The sequence below is a fragment of the Sinocyclocheilus grahami genome, unplaced genomic scaffold, assembly GCF_001515645.1.
Source record: "Sinocyclocheilus grahami isolate Dianchi unplaced genomic scaffold, SAMN03320097.WGS_v1.1 scaffold1126.1, whole genome shotgun sequence".
Classification (NCBI taxonomy): Eukaryota; Metazoa; Chordata; class Actinopteri; order Cypriniformes; family Cyprinidae; genus Sinocyclocheilus; species Sinocyclocheilus grahami.
Genome location: NW_015506305.1, coordinates 71556 through 79796, shown reverse-complemented (window position 1 = coordinate 79796; position 8241 = coordinate 71556). Strand labels below are relative to the sequence as shown.

The 8241-nt window shown below is 33.4% G+C and overlaps 1 long non-coding RNA gene across 1 annotated transcript in view; it reads right to left on the bottom strand.

The window, feature by feature from the left end:
* Nucleotides 1-1755, bottom strand: part of LOC107567066 (uncharacterized) — a 2258-nt gene extending 503 nt beyond the window's left edge. The window contains exon 1 of the long non-coding RNA XR_001606587.1: nt 1652-1755. This is a non-coding gene — a long non-coding RNA (uncharacterized lncRNA). The remainder of the gene's footprint in view (nt 1-1651) is intronic.
* Nucleotides 1756-8241: the final 6486 nt, after the last annotated feature.

The window sequence follows — 8241 nt, the reverse complement described above, 5'->3', positions numbered from 1 at the left end:
AATTAAATTTACTAGAAGTCTGACAAAATGTTAATGCTGCAGTCTATTTAAAATGCTTAATCTGAATTCATTTAAAAAATGGTCTGAATTAATGATTAAATAATTCATTTATACATATACTTTACTTGTTTCATTACTGGATTAATCTGGGTTTTTTAACGAATCTCTTAAATGAATGATTCAATGACAAATACATGTGTTTAACAGTCACTTGTCGGCACCTACTGGTGTAACGTCACTGATATAATCTTTATCTGAAGCGTGCCACAGTGAAAAACTGTGACACAGTCATACCTACACATGACAACTGCCCTCTCTGTCTGGATCAGTAGGTGCATTGACATGAAGCATTGTGCTCTGAAAAAGCTCCATGTAAACAAATCAATTGAAATAAAAATGCTCAAACCGATTAAAATTTCAATTGCTTTAGAAAGGTGGGATAAACCTTCTCTAATCCATTAAATAGAACATGTAAACACTTGATCAAATTGAAAACTGAACTAGAAAAGTTTTGCGCATGTGTATTGAAGTAGAAATTATGTTTAATGCACAAAATGAGCTGATGTTGTAATATTATATTAAAGAATATAATAAATGACTGCCGTGTCAATCTAAAATTCTCTTTCTACTTATTGACTGAAGTGGTGCAGGACAACGTTGTCCCACAAGTGACTGTTTCGGACTCTGATCTGCAAGACACCAAGCATGGGAAGGGGTGTTTATTGCTTGGTTAGTATGAGCAGCACAGCACAAAACTTTGTGTGCTTGTCGTCTCCTAATTAGGATTAAAAATAAGACAGATGTTAAGTTTGCTTTTTAAAACAAATGGATGTTTACACCATGTCGACGCCAGTCGCGAGCAGCGCAGCACGGCGCGACTAAATGCAATACAACCCATTATAATCAGTGACTCGGTCTACACCGGATGCGATGCGACATGATAAATCCCCGACAGCAAACTGATGCTTCGTTCTATTTATGATGTACTGACACCTAGTTAAATGATTTTCAACGGTCGCTTTGTCGCGTCTAGTAGACAGACTTTAGCTGTTGTGCCATGGCGCAACATGACAACTGTCACGTCTGGTGTAGACATGGTGTTAGTATGCGACAACAACAATCGTTGTCATTTAGGAATAAGAGTAAATGGGGTTTGGATCTAGATTATGATCTTTAAACGATTAATCGTGCAGCTCTAATTTCTGATAATAGATGCGTCTCCATATATTTCTGATCATATTTTTAGAGAAACATTACACTTAATTCATAATAAATCATAATTATACATTGTATTAAAGGGATAGTTCACTCAAAAATAAAAATTATGTCATCATTTACTCGCCAAATCAGTTGACGGGCCCCATTGATTTCCACAGCAATTTTTTTCCTACTACTGTATGGAAGTCAATGGCTACTATGAACTGTTTGGTTATCACCATTCTTGAAAATATGTTTTTGTCTTCAACAGAAGAAAGAAATTCATACAGGTTTGGAAAAACATAAGGGTGATGAAGGGTAAATGATGGTAGAACTTTCATTTTGGGGTGAACTGTCCCTTTAAGTAAATTATGTAAAATCAAATTAAGTAAAATTATTACATTTAGTAAAATCAAAACATCTCGCATATCACAAAAGGTCAGTGAATCCATACCAGAAGTGACAGTGCAGTGTAGAAGATAAAGGACAATCCTCCTCCAAGTGGCCAGGAATCAAGCTGCGTTCACGGGCTGGCGATGAGGTTGCTTGGGCGTACTCACTACTGGTTGCTTTCACAGCGAGTCAGTTTCTTGACGCTAATTCAAATTCTCAGCTTTAAAACTGTAAGTAATGATTCAAAATTTAAACGTAATGCATGACAATCCCATCAGAAAAATGTGAATCCCCCCCAAAAAGACAGAGGAGTCACAAAAATGGACCCTTTCCATAAATATCATAGCAAGGTAAACAACTGTAGCTTTTAAAAAAAGCCCATTTGTACACCACAATCAAACCAACCTTCATATAATTTTCCCTGCAGCTGCATTTATCCTGATAGGACACATCTGAAGGTTGTGATGTTCTCCAGTGAATGAAATAAAGGACTGATGATGGTGACAAGTTCTATTCCCCTTTTCTTGTGCCACCTCAGAGGAAGAAAGACAACAGGAAAAAAAGGTTACTAATTTTCTATCACAAGTGGAGGAAACATCTTACAAATGCACTTATGATTAGAATCATACTTAAGATATTAATCCCAATGTGAGGTCTAGAAACGGTTAAAACTGAATAACATCTTACTCTGTGTTGGGTGCCTCTTTTCCCTGAAAAACGTGTGCTTGATCTAAAAATGTAAACCAATATCTTATCATTAGCAGTTATCAGTATTTGTAGAGGTGAAAAAAATAAAAATTACTCCGAAACTGTCATCGACACAAGCATAACAAATATAAAACATTTCTCAACTTTCCTATATATTCCAGTGTTTCCGAGTGTAAATTGCAGTTTTCTCATTCACTGTACTTATTCCGATGCTCCTTTACTCCTCACGAGTTTGAGTTTTAAACTAGCTGACATTAATTAATAAAAACACACAGATCATTGAAATGCATAACTACTAGCCAGCGCGCTGACGCTAATCGCGATTAACCTCTCACTCACATAAATTATGGACACAAAACATAACTTTACGTTGGTTTGACTGAAAAATGTTGTGTTACCTGATATGCAGTCTGCCCCTTCCTCTGTGTTCACACTCCAGCTTCTGTTCTCCGTTGACATGTCACAGCTCATATTAGTTTAAAATAAGAATGTAACAGCACATAATCAGGAACTGAGGGACCGAGTAATCTCGCGGGTCAGTAGCAAACACACAGCACCAGACTAGGCGTATATTCAAACCTGACCAGTAAGAAGGCGCGCACTTTTGTCATTGGCCAATTTCGTGGATGACAGTCAGATTAGCCAATCATGATGAAAGCAACCAGGTGAAACAACCATTTGCAATTGTTTCAGAGTGGTAAAGGTTTTTTTTTTAAAGAAACGTGTGTATTTTTTAGGCTGTATTATTTGTTTAGTTCAGTGTATGAATAAAAATGTAATAATGAATTGCAAACTGTAGGCACCTACACAAAATTGTAAATCCACACAAAATCTCACGCTCTTGAGATTAAAACTGCATCCATTATACTTATTGTTAATAATGACAATAATTATATTTGTACATATACATTTGGATTTTTGAAGAGGTGTTTTGATCAAAATATCATAAAATGCTAATAAATAAAATATGAATGATCATAATAATTCAAAAGGCAGATATTTCTTGTTAATGACATGACATTGATTCAATATAGATATTTAAAAAAAAAATTTTTTTTGAATGATTTGTTTTTGGTAAAAACTTTTTTTCAATGATTTAGCATTAAACTTCATATCAACATTGTGTAAACGTTAAAACAGCAACTGACATTATTTCAATCATATTTCAACTTTGAAGGTTGGTCATGTGCCAACTAGACTGACCAGAAAAGTCTGTACTGTTGGTTCAAAAAGAAAACTGAACACAATATGCTAACTGAATGGAACTTTATTCTGAACATCTGTATCATTTGCAGCAAACACGATTTCTGGATTTTTCCATCAGAAACATGAATTTCAATTCTATCTTTCTTCACTTGGGCTATTTCATTATCTGTTACTAACCAACTGACCATTACACTCTGGAGTACTTCTGTGGAATCAGGCAGCTTTTGCTAGGGGTTTGAGTTCTTCTACCCATCTCAAAGCCACTATAATCCAATTATTTTGATAGATAATTGGCTTTCTGTAACCCGTTTTTCATGGTGACCCAACTAGGACCCACGTAGGGAGCCCATCTGTTTTTGCCAATGTGGGACCTACTTAGCTGACCCAAGTGGGCCCCAGATAAGATGCCCATTTTGGGACCATGCCCACTTGGTACCCATGTAGACCCAGCATAAAACATGTGGGGCCCACATATACATGTTGGCTGGGGTATTACTCCAATTCATAAAGGAGGTGATATTATTGATCCACAAAATGATAGACCAATATCGATAATTTGTGTTATTGTCAAAGTATTTGAACAATTAATCTATAATTAGATATCAAAGTATTTTGAAAATAATAATATTTTATCACCGTTTCAATCTGGATTTAGGCCGAATTATTCAACAACTAGTGTTCTTCTTAAGCTGACTAATGATGTATATTCAGCATTAGATAGTGGTGACCTTACAGGTGCTATTTTTATTGATCTTAAAAAGGTATTTGATCTACTTGATCATTACCTGTTATTATATACGTTGTATGCAATTGTTTTTTTTTCCTCAAAATTCTTTATTGTGGTTTAATTCTTATTTACATAACAGAAAACAATGTGTGGTTATTCAAGGGAAACAATCTGATTTATTTATTCAAGAAAGATGGGTACCACAGGGCTTAATATTGGGTCCTCTTCTTCTTTCTATGTTTATTAATGATCTCCCCTTAGTTCTTTCGCATTGTTCTGTTCATCTGTATGCTGACGATACTGTCATTTATGTTTCAAATCCTCATTTAACTCAAATTCAAAATATGCTTCAATCAGATTTGAATGCTTTACAAGAATGGCTCCATTCTAATAATTTACTACTTAACTAAGGCAAATCTCATACCATGGTCTTTGGTACAAAGCGTATGTGTAAATCAAAATCTAATAAAATAAAAAATAATGTTTAATGATGGTACATACTTGCAAAGAGCGGATCAAATTAAATATCTGGGCTTATGGCTGGATCCAGAACTTTCTTTTAAACATCACATTGACTATATACTTCGTAAGATTAAGTTTTGAACCAGTGTACTGTATCAATCAAAAAACTGTTTTTCTTTTAATGTAAAAAAAAAAAAAAAAAACTTGCTTTACAACTTATATTACTGTTTTTTTTACTATGCTTATGTAGTTTATGTAGTTAATACAACTAAAACGAATCTTCTGCCTCTTACTACAGCCCATAATAAATTGTGTAGATTTGTCATTGGATGTTCATACACACCATTGCATTATGTATGATTTACTTATATATCGATATCAACACTTAAATAGTTTACACTTAATATCAGAAGTCAAACTCACTGGTTGCAATTTATCTTCAAATGTATAAATTTTAACTATCCTAATTATTTGCATCAATATTTGATATTATATTCTTCTACATATCATAAAAGCCATTTAGATATAAGTCTCCTGCAAATTGGAATAATCTACCTTTAAATGTATGATCTTTGACCTCATTATATATGTTCAGAAATTGTTTGTTTTCTTGTTTTGAAACTTCTTGTAATTGCTTTAGATGATATATCTATGTTTATGTTTATATGTGCTAGGCAAATTTAAATAATATGGTAACACTTTACATTAAGGTTCCCTTTATAAAGTGTTCATAAAGGTGTTTATAAATGACTAATAACTCATTTACAAATGCATTATAAATAATTGATAAGCAGTTATAAATGCATGAATAAAAAGGGTGATTTTAATGCAATACCTGCCAAATAGTGAGCCATTTTTAACTCATATGTTATAAATGCTTAATAAATATATTTATTAATACTTATTTCACTCAAAACCAGATTCCTGATTTATTTAATTATGCACCAACAATTTACTTTTATAGCGAGTCTAAAGGGTGTTATTTATATTTTTCTCATTTATATCTCATAACTTATTAACCTTAATGTAAAGTGAACATATTTGAATAATTTATTAATGAGTTTTAAAAGTTAATAACCTGTGAAAGTGAACCTTAATGTAAAGTGAACACATGTGTATTAACCTTAATGTAAAGTGAACATATTTGAATAATTTATTAATGAGTTTTAAAAGTTAATAACCTGTGAAAGTGAACCTTAATGTAAAGTGAACACATGTGAACCATTTATTAATGAGTTTTAAAAGTTAATAACCTGTGAAAGTGAACCTTAATGTAAAGTGAACACATGTGAACCATTTATTAATGAGTTATAAAAGTTAATAACCTGTGAAAGTGAACCTTAAGGCAAAGTGAACACACTAATCATTTATTTATTATTAATGCACACACTGAAGGGTATTTTTTCCAGGTGAAATGTATTTTATTGTTGATGCACTATATCAGTAAACACAACAACTTGAAACAACATTCCTGAGAATAACTGCACATGAAAAGTGGCTTATACAAGTAAACTCACATTAAACAATTCAGAAAAAAACAATAAAGTATTCCACCAAATTATAACTAAGCATCACATCTATATGACAAAAAAATATTTGATAAATGCAAGCTCAATAAAGGCACCTAAATATTTATATTTTATCTAATGTAACAGTTTTGAGATAATCATTAAATCAATGACCGAAAGCACCGTTACAGAACATTATCATAATAATAAGCAATCAGCCCACTGTTACATGAGTGTTTGAGTATCCACACTTTCAGTAACTGCACGCGAGTGAACCATCCGCGGGAGCGCCGGCGCAGTTATTTATTTGTACGGTAACTACACTGAACTAACACAGCGATATCAGCACTTGAAAAACACAGTCTGCAATGTTACCTCACAGTTAGCTTACCCATAAAATCGGTAAACACATATGTGAGATTTAAATTTCATTTCAGAGCTGGTTAAAACAGTCCTAACAGCGTGACATCTTCTCTTGAAAAGTGGCTTTGTATCGAATGCTCACCAGCGCCAACTACAGGCAACACGCAGGCGACTACATACGTGGGCTTTGGTGATGTGATCCTGAAAGATTATAATAAATATGTATTACAGTATATGCAATTAATTATTTTTGTTAGTAATAGTAGTAGCTACTACAAAAAAATACATGGCATATTATACATATTTGTCACAGATTTTAGTGAAGGGTTGTGAGGAAGTAGAATTCAGATGCAGCAGTGTCTACTATTTTTATTAAGAAGATTATTGAACAAACCATCCACATGAAAACAAAATCAGACAACCAAAGGCTAAAACTCAGGGCCTTTTTCACGCCTTTTTCAAGGCGCTCTTTTGCTCTTTTTGCAGACAAAAGAGAAATAACTGAGAAAGGAAGACCTACTACATCCAAACTGGATTCGCTAATAAAGGCCAACAAAAGTTTTGTGCGCCATTTCAAAGATTGCAACTATGAGTGGCTAACAGCTAGCACCGAGCACAACAAGTTATTTTGTTGGCCATGTTTACGAGTAAAGGGACATGGTATGACAGGCGCATGGACTTTATTTACAAGTGACAGGTGAGTGCTTTATTATTTGACGAGTATTGTATCATGCACATTGTTATGGAGGTGTTTGTGGTGCATTGATAATACTGTGGTGTGTGGATGTCCAGCATTTGTACAGTTTTACTGCTGTGGGTGCATTGTCATTTTAGAGTGGAGTGAATGTGCATAGTGACCCGTGTATTGGAGGATTATTTTTACTGATCCATGTAGGGAAATTTACTCTGCATTTAACCCACCCTAATCTTGCCTACTGTTGAAATTGTTGTTCAGCTGTCATTGTTGTTGAGAGTCTGTGTATTGAATAATATGCGCATTATATACAAATGACTGTGTTAGCTGTAACAGAGATATGTGTATGTAGTTTACAGTTGCTTAGTGAAGGCCCTGACTGAAAGCCCATGGTACGCCACTGATCATGGGTAAGGTACAGAGTAGATTCTGGTAAGAAACATTGTACAAAAAGTGACATGAATCATGAGATATAAATGAGAGAACCATAAATGCAACACCCTTCAGTCTCACTATAAAAGTAAATTTTTGCTGCATCATGAAATAAATCAGGAATCTAGTTTTGAGTGAAATAAGTATTAATAAATATATTTATTAAGCATTTATAACATGCGAGTTAAAAAAATGGCTCACTATTTGGCAGGTATTGCATTAAAATCACCCTTTTTATTCATGCATTTATAACTGCTTATCAATGATTTATAATGCATTTGTAAATGAGTTATTAGTCATTTACGAACACCTTTATAGACACTTTATAAAGGGAAGCTTAATGTAAATTTTTACCAATAATATAAATACAATTATAAATATTTAATGTGTTAATATTGTAGTAGGATGCGTTGTTTTTATTGTTGTGATTGTTGTTATTGTTTGTTTTTTTATGTTATGTTATGATAAACTAGTTCAAAATACTGACTGTGCCCATGCCTCACTACTATCTCTCCGCCTTTCACCTCTATTTCATTTGAAATATTTAATGA